Source organism: Protomyctophum parallelum (genome assembly GCF_964188405.1).
Source record: "Protomyctophum parallelum genome assembly, chromosome: 16".
In the NCBI taxonomy this organism is placed as follows: Eukaryota; Metazoa; Chordata; class Actinopteri; order Myctophiformes; family Myctophidae; genus Protomyctophum; species Protomyctophum parallelum.
In genome coordinates, this window is record NC_139711.1 from 5,146,403 (window position 1) to 5,160,481 (window position 14,079).

At 44.7% G+C, this 14,079-nt stretch overlaps 1 protein-coding gene across 1 annotated transcript in view; it reads left to right on the forward strand.

Annotated features, from left to right (window-relative positions):
• gpc3 (glypican 3) overlaps positions 1 to 14,079 on the forward strand; it is a gene marked incomplete at its 5' end in the record, with an annotated part of 172,599 nt that overhangs the window by 130,212 nt on the left and 28,308 nt on the right. The window lies entirely within an intron of this gene.

Sequence of the window (14,079 nt, forward strand, 5' to 3'; positions counted from 1 at the left end):
TTTTTAAACCATACTTTTAGGAACATTTTACTTGCAACAGTGTCTTTTTTATATTGGTATTGCTACTTCTCTTAACCACTACTGCATATATACCAGCTCTTTACTTAGTGGACCTGAGTTGGCTCTGACTTGGTCTAGGTGCTCTTGGGTTCCCTCTACACCAAATCTTTTCGCCAGAAACCTCAGATCTACAAGCTCACTGTGAGCTCTTAGATTGGCTATTTCTGGAAAATGTTACCCCAGATTAGGGCTCAAGTGGTTAAAGGATTTTCAACCTATCTTCATGTAATTTGTCCTCACTAATGCTCATTATAATGTGGTACGTTTCTTTTCTCCCTACTTGGTCTGTGTCTCTGTGGGAATCCAAGCTAATAGAAACGGCAGGCTTTCTATTCCTGGAAAGAAGTTAGCATGCTATAATGGAAGCCATTGTCCTCACGTTAATAATAAAATAAAATAAAAAGTGTGAAATCTTGTTTGAAAAATACATCAAATAAAAGCCTAAGGATGTCACTGGTAGGCGCCGGGTTTTCTGAACTGTCCCCACAGCCCTCCTATATGAGACAAAGTGAGTAGAAACAAATTGTGCCATTTTATCGTGCGCATTAGTGAGGAGAGGACCAATTATACGAAGATAGGTTGAAAAGGCATGGGTGAAGTCATCCCTTATGTAAAACTATCCGTGTACTTTGTCCTCTTCTGAACGAGTTTGGGTGAATCAGCATTGATCTGTTGCACCCCGTGCAGCTATAAAAAGGATGTAGGCTACATGTGCCAGACAGTCTCTGGAACTTAACTTAAGCTTTGAGAACAATTATACTATAACTGAGGAAACGCCATTCCAGCCAAAATCTGAAAATCCTTTCAGATTTCAGGCCAAACTGGAAAAAAAAAAATCTGTAAATAGCTCTTCTGGATCCGATCAGAAAGGTGGTGGTGATGGTGGCGGTGGTGGGGTGGGGGGGTGGTCATACGGGCCGTTTAACACGCGACCGGCGGGAGAGCCCCCCCCCCCCCTCTCTGTGTTGTGTTCCGACGGGAATTATAGGTAGGAAATTAATCTCGTCTGAGTCGGAGCTCCTGCAGCGTGACATACATACCGTGGACAGATTGGACGACGCATGAGAAGTCGGAAGGGGGGGGGGGAGGTGGATGAGAGAACACAGGTCCGTCCACCCCCCCCCCCCGTCCTCTGCACACTTCTGATTCAATAAAAGTTGAGTAATGAGTTGGGGAAAGTGGGTGGGACTGCGGGGCGGCCCACTTCTCCGTCACTTTCCATGACTCACTGTGGAAAAGTGTCTCCTGTCATTTATCTCCCTGTCTCTCTCTCTCTCTCTCTCTCTCTCTCTCTCTCTCTCTTGCTCTCTCTCTCTCTCTCTCTCTCTCTCTCTCTCTCTCTCTCTTGTGTGCTCTGTCTTTATCTCAGTGTTTCTTGCTCTCTTTGTTTCTCTTGCTTTCTCTCTCGCTCTCTCTCTCTCTCTCTCCCTCTCTCTCGCTTGTCTTTCACTCTCTCGGTCTCTATCTCTTTTGTGTTCTCCCGCTTTCACTCTCTTGGTCTCTCTCCCTCGCTCTCTCCATCTAACATTCTTCTCTAACCTCTCTCTCTCTCTCTCTCTCTCTCTTCTCTCTCTCCTCTCTCCCACGGTGTCCCTCATTCATTTCTCCTCTCTCTCTCCGTCTCAGGTATGTGAGCCATTCACCACACAGCATGGCTGCTAACTTGATACATGGGCAGCCGGTCATGTGGGGATTAGCTATATGGAATGTCCATTTCCTCTATTTATCAAAGAAAACGGGCCTGTGTTGAAAGGCTCTGTGTAGCTTTGTCTGCTTGAATTCATCCACGGCCTCCTGACTGACTGACCTCTGCCTGTGGCTCGGATGAATGCCTGTGTTATACAAATAAGATCCATAATAGCTGTGATCGGACCAACTGAACGACAGATGAGTTGATGACTTTCAACCTGGTCAAAAACTGTAGAGAAAGCAAATAATGTAGAAAACCATAATAAAGAAAATTGCTAAAATAGCCAGTCCACAAACTCACATCGTGAGTGTGACACGTTTGTTTGTCTATCCGAAGAAATATCAGGACCAGACTGGTGTATTTTCATTAGGGTTGTCCTGATCAAATCGGGGCCGATCACGTCATTTTCAAAGGATTGGAATCGGATTGGGAGCAAGAAACCCGATGTGGATATAGTATCAAAATGATATCCATATCATGTCTGTGATTTTGGATATTGTACTATTGTGATATGTCATAAACGTGTTTATATTAAAAAATATAAATATCGGATCTGGAAAAATCGGTATTGGCAGATACTCAAAATCCTATGATCGGAATCGGATCGGGAGCAAAAGTAACGTGATCGGCACATCCCTAATTTTCATGAAACTTGACAAATTGTGAGCTTGTAGATCCTTTTTGGGAAAACGGGAGGAGGCCTAGTATACAAATTAAGTATTAACTCATACCCTCTATATTAACAGGGAGGATTCTAGTGTAGATTGCGGTCCGAAAACAAAGGAATCAAATGAGGGTCCATGGTATGCATATAAACCTGGTTCCTTGAATGTTTGATAAATCACATATCACAATAGTACAATATCCCAAATCACAGACAATATCTGGGAAGGGAACCCATTTTGGTGTTTTTAACATTATGTTGTAATTTAGCTATTGAAAAATAGCAGATCTACAAGCTCAGTGGCGCGCTACGAGCTTGTAGGTCTGCTATTTTTGAAAAATCGTTAAAATGTGGCGCAAATCACTGAATATAACATTTTAAACTAAAATAGTTGCTTCTGTGGGATCCCTGGAACTATATATTTTCAGATGGGGGTCCGTGGCCCAATAGAGAGAATTCTGGGGGTCCTTGACATGGAAAAGGTTGAGCACCACTGACATAGAAACATAGGTTTTTCAGAAAAGAATTAGGATTTAGAAGCCCTTTTCTTTAATCGACCTCAGTCCAAAATGGGTTAATACCAGGGGTCAAGTTTTTTTGGCTTCCGATCACGTGATCGGATCGGGACAACCCTATAAGTTTAAATGGTCAATTTATACATTTCACAGAGTTACAAAGTCTAATTTATAGTCGTACGACGGTGTCATGCGGTCATCTACAAGCTCACAGCGTGTCACACCGTGCAACAGCGGAGTTTAACCCATTCAGGCCTGACGTCGAAATTAAAAAAAAAAAAGTTTTCTAAATCATGACAATTTTCGGAAAGATTTGAGGCACATTTTAACTATTTTTCGAAAATAGCAGACCTGGCGCGCTATGAGCTTGTAGATCTGCTATTTTTCAATAGCTAAATTATAACATAAAAATGGTATAAATTAAGCTATAACAGTGAGTGTTTATTTTGCCCCTGGCGAGGAGAAACTGTGCTGCATTGTGCAGATGTGATTAAGACGCGGGTACGACGAGATGTTTCAGATGTGATGAGGCATCGACACACTTAACATTGTGGAGCAGCGGAGGATTCCGTCTCGGGGCCAAGTCATGGTGACAACATGTCCAGACATGTCCATCCACCCTCTCTGCCTGGGAGGGACGCAAGGACACAACACACCACCTTGATACCAATCAACTGTCTCTGTCTCCATCCCCGTGACTCATTGTGTGTGTGTGTGTGTGTGTGTGTGTGTGTGTGTGTGTGTGTGTGTGTGTGTGTGTGTGTGTGTGGTGCGTGCGTGCGTGCGTGGCGTCTCCCTCTCTTTCTTTGTGTGTATCTCTATATCGGTCTCATTCTCTCTCTCTCTCTCTCTCTCTCTCTCTCTCTCTCTCTCTCTCTCTCTCTTCACTCATTCACTGCACCTTGTCTCATGTGTTTTCACTTTTTGCATTGGTGTTATTTAATTTTAATTTTCCACTTTTTTTTTCTTTTCCAGAGCACTTGGTAACCTTGTCTATCAGAAAGGCATTCTTGCAATATATTATAACATACATAAATCGTATCGCCGTTTCCTTGATTCGGTTGTGTTTGACATCCTCTCATTCATCTTCAGATATTACCATTTTGGGCAGGAACCCATTTTGGTGTTATCATGTCGTGCTTTAGCTATTGAAAAATAGCAGATCTACAAGCTCATAGCGCGCCGCTACGAGCTTGTAGGTCTGCTATTTTTGAAAAATCGAAGAGCGACTTGACATAGAAGACATTTTTAGAATCTGATCTCAGGTCAGAATGGAAAACCGTCAGGATGTATAGAAGACATTTTTTACAATCTGATCTCAGGTCAGAATGGAAAACCGTCGGGATGTATAGAAGACATTTTTAGAATCTGATCTCAGGTCAGAATGGGTTACTTTGCGTTGTGTTGTGGTTTCGTCATGTGGAGCAGGTTGCTGCCGGGTCTCCGGGGGGTGACCCAGTGGCAGTGCTCCGGTTGCAGCTGTCGTGTTGAGCCAGTGACCCTGTTGTGGAGTTCATGTCATGTGTGGGAGGCTGTGTGACAGACTTGTGGTCGGAGTGTCTCTGTCTGGGGCCGGTCCCTTGCATTGAGCAATCGGCCACATGTTTGGGCTTTGTGCTGTTGCTGCAGCCCCTTTTGAGCTGACGTTTCCTCGGTTGCGACTTTGACTGTGACTCGCGCTTTTGTTGTATAAAGTCGGGAGGTGAAGCTTCAGGCCTGCGGCCTGCGGGACTCTCAGCCCGTCGCTGATTGCATGTTTTGGCGCTGTGTTTTTTCCGCTGTTGTCCGGCAGCTGTCGACTGAAGCCATGCGGCTCTCCGGCTCCCCCCCCCCCCGACGCGGCGGCTCTTCAAGTGGAGCAGGAGAGAGAGAGAGAGAGAGAGAGAGGGAGGGCGAGGGCGAGCAGATTTCCTCTCCTAATGAGAAACATACTTGAGTATTTCTCCCCAAAAAAAAATGCCTCATGTATTTGCTTCCTCTCTGCTTCCTTTTCGCTTTGGGTTTTTTTTTTGTTTTATTGCAGAAGATTGCAGCCCCAGAGTGACTTGAGGTTTCTGCCTCTTGTGGTAAATCTGGAGGGCTCTTGTCGGATCATGCTGTGGCTCAGCCGTGCCAAGAAAGCAGCGTCACTTTCGACACAAACACAACCCCGTCCCCGTCCCCCCCGTCCCCGCTATAGCCCTCCCCCCCTCCAGAAACCACAGAGGCAGACAGCCAGTGGGCAGAAGCCACAGCGCCCTGCAAGCAAGGCCCTGCCCCTGCCTGCACCCTCTTCCAGGGGCACGCACAGCTGCAGGGTGCCACAGCTCATTTAGGCCACTGATGATTCTCAAGCTCAATATCTCAAGGCATTATTATACTGATGACATCAGCGATCTCCATCATGTCGGTATGAAAGGGACAAGGACTCGGATAAAGATCATACGGTTGTCGAGAGCCACAGTTTCAACTGCTATGCCATATGCCGTGTGAGGGCCCTTTATCATGATGGCGATGTATGCCACATGCCGTCACACAGGGGGCGGAATAGACACACATACACACCCGTAAGACGCCCAAGGGGCGAGGTCACATGCACTGGCCATATATGGAGCGTGTCTTGAGTGTACAGGGTTTGATGAGGTCAGATCAGAACATGTCAGAACAGGTCTGCTCCATATATGGAGATCTAAGGGTGGCAGCGAGGGGCAGTGTCTTGAGTGTACAGGGTTTGATGAGGTCAGATCAGAACATGTCAGAACAGGTCTGCTCCATATATGGAGATCTAAGGGTGGCAGCGGGGGGCAGTGTCTTGAGTGTACAGGGTTTGATGAGGTCAGATCAGAACATGTCAGAACAGGTCTGCTCCATATATGGAGATCTAAGGGTGGCAGCGGGGGGCAGTGTCTTGAGTGTACAGGGTTTGATGAGGGCCCAGATATAGGGCCGGGCCGGGCCTTAATTTCTGGGCCTGTTGAGAACTCTAGTTTTCGCCGGCTGCCGGGGGCGGCTGCACAAATAACTTTGGTTCAGTTTAAATGGACAGGTATCGGTCAAAAGAGAGACATCAAAGCGAAAGGATGGATGGGGAAGGATCAACATAATTGGAATGTCAGGTTCTGATATACAGTATATCCACATACTAATATTGATGACATCAGGGATCTCCATTAATGGGCTTAATTGCGATCATTTACTATGATCCCTGATTTACTATCATCACTGATGATGTCATAGTGACGTCACGAGACCTGGGCACAATATATGGGGGCTTGAGTGAGTACACACTCACAGTGAGGACAACAAAACGCACGATTCCATAGTTAACTGCGCCTATTCGGTCGCAAAAAAAAGTTACATGTTGGAGAGGTTAGCACCGCTCAAACAAAGTGTGGTTGCACGGACCACACTGAAGAAACAGTGTGGGCTGGACTAGCAAACTAAGTATGATGAAGATGTCTGATCATGATGTATTGAGTTTGACCCACATGACGTCACAGGGGCCGAAATAATAAACACAAAACCTTTTGAGGTTACTCTATAAATAAAGTTGGGCAATAGGGAAACCAGACTAAAAAGATGCCACGATATGCACATTTACCGCACTCTTACTGTCTGTTCTCCTATGTTTAGCTGGTCATGTCATCACTCCCAGCAACCGACCACTCTGTGTTGCAGACCTGACATGTGGAACGGGAAATCAGGACTAGAATATAAAAGAAAAGAAAAGAAAAACACCTCGTGTCTAGTCCCCCAGACGTTAGCACAATGTCTATCTAAAGAAAGAAGAATGTGTTGATGTGTTTGTGGTGCGATGTTGGGACTGCTGGCAGGTGGACCGTTGCACATGCTGTGGTTTGCTAAACATGGACGCCATGGCTGCTGCCAATGTTTCTCCTCACTGCCCGCACCTTTTTTTAGGTTTTGTTCAAAAATACCACAACTTTCTCTCCCTGCTTTATGATTATTTACTTTCAGTCTTTTTGGCTTATAATTTGTTTTTCTCTTCTCTTCTCTTCTCTTCTCTTCTCTTCTCTTCTCTTCTCTTCTCTTCTCTTCTCTTCTCTTCTCTTCTCTTCTCTTCTCTTCTCTTCAATTCTCTTAATCCTCTCCTCTCCAATCCACTCCACTCCACTCCACTCCACTCCTCTCTTCTTCCTGTCCCAAATGTCCGACTCCGTTGCCAAGACTCCTAACCCTGAAAAGGAATTTTAGGATCTCAGTAAATCTGTTGAGGACTGTTGAACACGCTGACAAACAACGTTCAGTCCATTAAACTCCCATCAGTCACGGGGAGGAAGGAGACTAGAGAGAGAGCCATTTGAAATAGCTCTGCGAGTCTCTGTGTTGTTGGAGGGCATGCATTCTCACACCAGGTGGCGCTACACTAGACAGCAAACCAGGCAGTGCTGCCGCAGCACTGGCATGCATGCCAAAACACATTTTATTCCAGGGTGGTCAGAGAGCCCGAGCTCTCATACCAGGAGTCCAAATATTGCTTCGGATCAGCCGAGGCGTCTGTGAACCGTCTTGTTTGTCCGTCCCAGTCCGGCCTAAAGTGACCAGCCTTTCAGAAATGTTGCGGTCATCCGCCATGTATGGTCTCAATGTTGGGAAAATGAATGGAGGCTTGTTTGGGGCGGCCCATGCTAGAACAAGGTGTCATGTGTTCCCTGTCTAAACTTTAGAGTTTGTGTCACTTGTAAAAATCCCAGATTGACTGGTCTGTGTATGCGGGCCAGGAGAAGGGAACGGGGGTTGTTTATCTTGTGACTGACGTAATTCTGCGATTATCTCTGGGTTTTAATTCCTCCACTCTCTCACAGTCTGGGGATCAGGCAGACATCTCTCTCTCTATCTCTCTCTCTCTCTCTCTCTCTCTCTCGGCTTGACGTCTGCTGTGTAGCTGACCTGAGACCAGTAAGGGGCCATATGAACTCAATTTTCTCCCACAGACGGGAAAACAACTAAAAACAACAACCCAAAAATGCATGCTGACGTATGCAGGTAGGACGGAAATCAATAAAAAACAAACAAGGAGAGAGCCGGGGGAAAGATGAAAGGAGCGGTGACAAGGGGAGGGAAGGAGGCTTGGAATCTGGCACATCTGTTAGCTTGGCAGGACTCTTAATCATGTGTGATGTTCTGGAGGTGCAGCAGAGATGGTCAGAAAGCAGCCGCTGAGGCCCGCGTGTCCACAGGGTCTCATGTTCGACACCACTGGGAAGAAGCAAAGGAGAACGCTTGTAGATCTGCTATTTTCTAATAGCAGAAGTAGCCTATATATTGGGAATAAGTGGTTAATGTATGTTTTGTATTGGTAATCTAAATCTAAATCATTGTAGTGGAGTTAAAATACAATATTTTTGTTCTGAGACAGTAGTGGAGTAGTAAAGTAAAAGTATTGGAAATTCAGTAAAATACTCCATGTATTCCAGTACCTCAAAATGTTACTTGAGTAAATGTACTACGTTACTTTCCACCACTGACGGTACTTGAGTAAGCGTACTCATTTACTTTCCACCACTGGGAAGCCAACCTCATTCCTGCAGCGTTGCATGTTGTAACTAAAGCAGTAATGTGGCTATACAGTCAAGGGCGACTAGACTAGAGGGTTGTGAGAAACTCTCGTTTCTCTGCACCCTTCATGTTTCCCTAAATCTTTGGCAACTTCTTGTTCAGTTTAATGTGCGACGGCCATTGTGTTTGACACTTTGCCGCGCTCCACCCGTTCATATTTGGTCGAGAAGAATTTAAAGCTCCTCAGTAAAAAACAGATTTACAGCTCTTGGACATTTGTGTGTAATTTATGAGTTGATTAGTTGACCACAGTCCTCAATAAACAGTATTCCGGTATGTGTTGCACAACTACGCTTCTGAATGTCACTGGGGAAATATCCGCAAGAAAACACACAGCTGCAAATTACAGCATGGTGGCAAAACTGGATTAATGCTGAGCCAAATTAAATTTGAATAATTATTAAGAGCAAAGCTTTGTTCAGTAAGCAGATATATCACTTATACTGTTGGACCCATTTACTGTATGTCCAATATTCTCAATCTCTCACTCACTCTCTCTCTCTCTCTCTCTCTCTCTCTCGTTTGCGTTCTCTTCAACCCAACTCAACTTTATTGTCACATCGCAGGTTTGTGCAATTGCAGTTTCATGAAAGGTGGAAAGAAATAGAGGGGGGGGGAAAAGGGAACAGGCCAGATAAGTCAATATGAGCAGTGTGAAATATATACATAAGGTGCATGTTTAAAATAGCGACGGAACGAGGCTGTTAAAATAGCAGCAGATGTAGTAAGACATATGTACATAAGGTGGTTTTAAAAGGAAAATATCAATGTAACAAGGCAGTGGAAATAGCAGCATATATTATAACAGATGTGACAGTGTGTATGTATATGTGACTGACAGTGCTAGTGCACCTGCAGTCATAATACTGCAATGGTTCTCAAACTGTGAGCCCAGAGGGTGTTGCTATAGTGGGCCCCCAAATAATTGGCCAAACACTAAAGATTGTAATGATGACACCGTATAACGTTACTATTAAAAATTGATACCAATAAAATGAGACCTTAAAAAGTATACTGTAGTAGTGATGGGAGATTCATCGGCAAACACATCGGTATCGGCCGATTTTAGTTGTTTTTTTAGATCAATCGGCATCGTTTCGATTAATCAATCAGGCCGATTAATTAATCGGCCCGATTAATCGGTCTGTCTTTACAGATAAACAAGCCCAAAGTAACAGCTTGAACAGATCTACAAGCTCATAATGTTAAATATAAAGGCAGTGCAGATACCCTGTTACATGTATTTTTCACTAAATTATTATAATTTTTCAATACAGAATGAGGTCATATCGACATCGGTGATATCGCTTATCGGCCATAACAGCACTTAATTTTCATTCGTCCAAGCCGGAACAACAATTGATTGATTGATTGAAATGTCAGCTGCCGTGTTAAGTGGTCAGATGTGTGCAGGGCTGTGAATTCTTCCGAGATTTTCAAGTGGGCCCTGATCCAGAAAAGGTTTGCGAACCACTGGCATACTGTGTATATACTGAAGGATAATCCTGTGTGGTGGAATGTGTCGCCTGGACAGCCTGGTGACAGGCGGGCTCAGTGCTTGTTCAACAGTCTGACGGTAGCCAGGTGGAAACTGTTCAGAAAGAGGCTTTGGATACACGTAGCTAGGTTGTGGTCGCAGCAGCACCGTGGACAGATTCTGACTAGGGTGGCGATCGAGTGTCCTTGATAGTCTCTCACCACGTATAATAACTACGCAAAGAATCCAACTGTGGAAAAGATTTGACCTTTGAGACAAATGAGTCTGCTGGTCATGGACAGGAACAAACTGCAGGTTGAAAAGGCCCTCGGCTCTGAACTCGGTAGAATCTGCACCCGGCTCGCTGATAACAAACTATCTTTACACCTGGGAAAAGCTGAATCCATTCTCTTTGGATCAAATAGTAATCTCAGCAAGGCAAATGGCTTCTTGGTTAGAGTGGGTGACAATATTATCACACGAAAAGATGAAATTACCTACCTAGGTTCCATCCTGGAGGCAAATCTTTCTGGTGATAAAATGGCCACTAATGTAATCAAAAAAGTCAACCACAGGATCTCCTCACTGGTCAACAAAAACATCTTGAAGACCCTAACAGGAGCTCGACTATGCATGCACCTCTTGGTACCACAGCACCATGGCTCCAGACTTCCCAAAACAAATTGGTCAGGCTACTACTCACTCCCCAAACCCACCTCACCCCTGCCCATTTTGATAGGCTGGAATGGCTTGGGGTCGACGACAGAGTACAGTATCTTGCAATGGGTCTGGTCCACAAGATTCGTTACACCACCAAGGTTCCCATGTACCTTGTACCTAAATAACGAAGTCTACACCCACAACACCAGATTTCAACAAACCCAGATTCGGCACAAACAAGGGACTAACGGCGGGGCTCCACCGGGCGCGTTGCGTCTCCGTCGCGTGCGTCAAAAAACGAACCTGGGCAATTTGAATGCAGTCACGCAACGCAACGCAACACGGGCAGTGGAGCCACCCTTCATTGATTAAAAAGGGAACATTCCCTGACGGTGACGGAGACGCGACGCTGACGCGCCCGGTGGAGCCCCGGTGTAAACTCATTTCGCTCCTATGTCACCAAAATGTGGAACGCCCTACCAACAGTCATTAAGACATGTGAATCCCTTGACTCCTTCCCCTCACTTTATATTATCTTTTCCCCTTTGGCCTCTTTTATGATGATTTCCTGTTTTTTTGTTATATAGAAGTGTATATTTGAACTAGGGATGTCCCGATCACGTTTTTTTTTGCTCCCAATCCGATTCCGATCATTTGATTCAAGAAAAACAAAAGCAAAACAAAAACGAACAAGTACAAGAAACAAAACAAACAACAAGGACAAAATGCATAACAAAAGAGGGGGGGGGGGCGGGATACACACTATTCACTCTTGTATAAATGCCATTTTTCCCAACGTTTTTCAAATAGCTCCACCTTGGTCCTCAGATTATGAGTCATTTTCTCCATGAGATATATTTCTTCAACAATTTCCATCCAGTGCTCCTCTCTAGGAGGGTCTGCTTTCAACCATCTCCTCGTGATGGCTTTCTTAGCTGCTATTAGCAATATTCTGAACGGGTATAAGTCCACTCCTCATGTCCTATTATGTCCTCTGATGTCAGTCCAAGGTATAACACATTCTGACCTGAGATCAGATTCATACGAGGTTTCCACTGGACACACACTGGTCTGACGAACCCATTCTGACCTGAGATCAGATTCTAAAAATGTCAGTCGTTCTTCGATTAAAAAAAAAAATAGCAGACCTACAAGCTCGTATCGCGCCACTCGGTGGCGCGATATGAGCTTGTAGATCTGCTATTTTTCAATAGATAAAGCATAACATGATGCTGACACCAAAATGGGTGCCCGGTCAGAATGGGATAAACTACGGGTGTCACGAATGATGATGTATCCCATAATGTTCACCAGGTTCTGGTCAACACAGTCCCAGTGTTGTGTTTTACATACAGTATGGAATGCCAATCACTCTCAGACAATTCGATGTTAAAGTTCAGATTCCCACTTCAATTTGACATACAGTGTATTCCTTCCATGTTGCCGTTGCATACAGTACCTCTATACAATCTGGAGACAACCCGTGAAGGTGTTCGTTTGTATGCACCCGTCAATACACCAATTACTTCATTACCTTCCGGCCTAATTATATTTTACTAGACCTGTACGTGCCCGTCGGCCACCGGCCTACTTGAGAACGATGCAACTTTGGAACCTAATAATACCTGTGGTCAACTTGTCGTAGCACCCGTTTTAACTGTCTGTCCGTGTCCCACATGGAGGTCTCTGTTGTATCTGCCTGTCTGAAGAGGGCAAACTGAGTGACTATGAAAAGTAGACCGGTTAAGTAATCAATTGTCAGGTGTGGGGTTGCGATGGCAATCAATTGGCTGAGGCAGAGGCTGGAAATTGCACAGGTGAGGGGATTTAGGCTGATTAGGCCCACTGGCAGAGCCAGAGCAGAGCCTTTTGTGGTGGTTCTGGAGAACCGTGCGTCCGACCGACTCGATACCGGGCACTGCACTCCCTGCGGGGGTGTGGAACGCGTGTGTCGAATTAGAAGACGGTCCTCGAGTTACGTGCATTACAACCGTACACACACACACACACACGCAGGCACGCACGCAGACAAACAGAGAAGTGGCGCATTTATAGGATAGAACACGTTTATGCCATATCACAATAGTACAATATCCCAAATCACAGACAATATCAAGTCTAATATCATGATATGGATATAATATTGATACTAGGGATGTCCCAATCCAAAGTTTCCGATCATTTGAAAATGACGTGATCGGTCCTGATTTCCGATCACCCGATTTGATCGGGACAAACCTAATTTGTACGTCTCTAAATGTTCTGATGAATTGAAAATGCATGGTGGACCCTATTGTAAACAAGTGTAATGCTTTATGGCGTCCTCCACATAGTTAACAGTTTTTGTATTGAGTTGTGCTTGAAATTTACCTATTCTTTCAATCAATCAATCAATCAATCAATCAATGTCCAAAAATGTAGTTACTGCACTTTGGCTTTGTAGGGCACAATGCTTCCCATATATTCATTGGAGGGAGGGAAGCTCACCTCCAATGGCCTCGCATTCTCTCTTTCTCTCTCTTCGGGTGGAAACTGTGTTGTTGGATCTTGTTAATATATTTCATTGGTTCAATATTTATAAAACCCACAGACAGACGGAACTACTTTCACTTTCCATATACTTCAAAAGTAGCACATTTATTTAAGTTCACAACACGTCGCCATGTCATTCGTTGTGAGCTTTTTGCTATTTTTGTGTGACACTCTTGTACGCCCAGAGAAAAAAAGTTGACAACTGGAGATAAAAGGAATTCTGTCTTCTTGACGGCATGAATCGATCACATCTGGCAAACCCTCCGAGTACCTCAGTAACCTGGTGATCTGAACCCCGCTGTGACTGAACTCTCCGGGATGTTGATTGATGTGCACTTGAGAGGAATTCTTTGTGTTTGTGTTACTGTATCTGTGTTGCCCAGAGACGAACCACTGAAGACAATGCTGCTGGCCAACATCAACACCATCCCATCATGGCTTCTCATCCCAGGGATTTAGTTTCTACCATTAAATTACATGGAGCCACTACCACAGTCACTCACTCCCCACTCTGAATGAACATTGGAGGGATGAAAATAACATTTCTGGCACCGGTGCACAAACTTTTTCCCCTCTGCACGGCGATTCTAATTCCAGTATGGTAAATACCAACGTTTTTTCTTTTTGGTCGTACTATGTTTTCCCCTGGAATTCCCCCTGTTAAGCCGTCGCAATAATCATGCAGAATGCCTTTTGCAACGTGGAATCCCCTGTATAGATTTTCATTCAAACTGAATTCCCCAACTTTTTTTTGTAGATGAATTTTGTAATTGAATACACAATAAAAGCCTCAGTGTTCATACAGTAGCCTGGAGCTCCACCTATGCTTTCTATAGCTCCCGGCGGATCAGAATCTAGACGCAGCTGCACGACATGAGACTAATTAGAGCGATAGAGAGAGAGAGAGGAGTGTGTGTGTGTG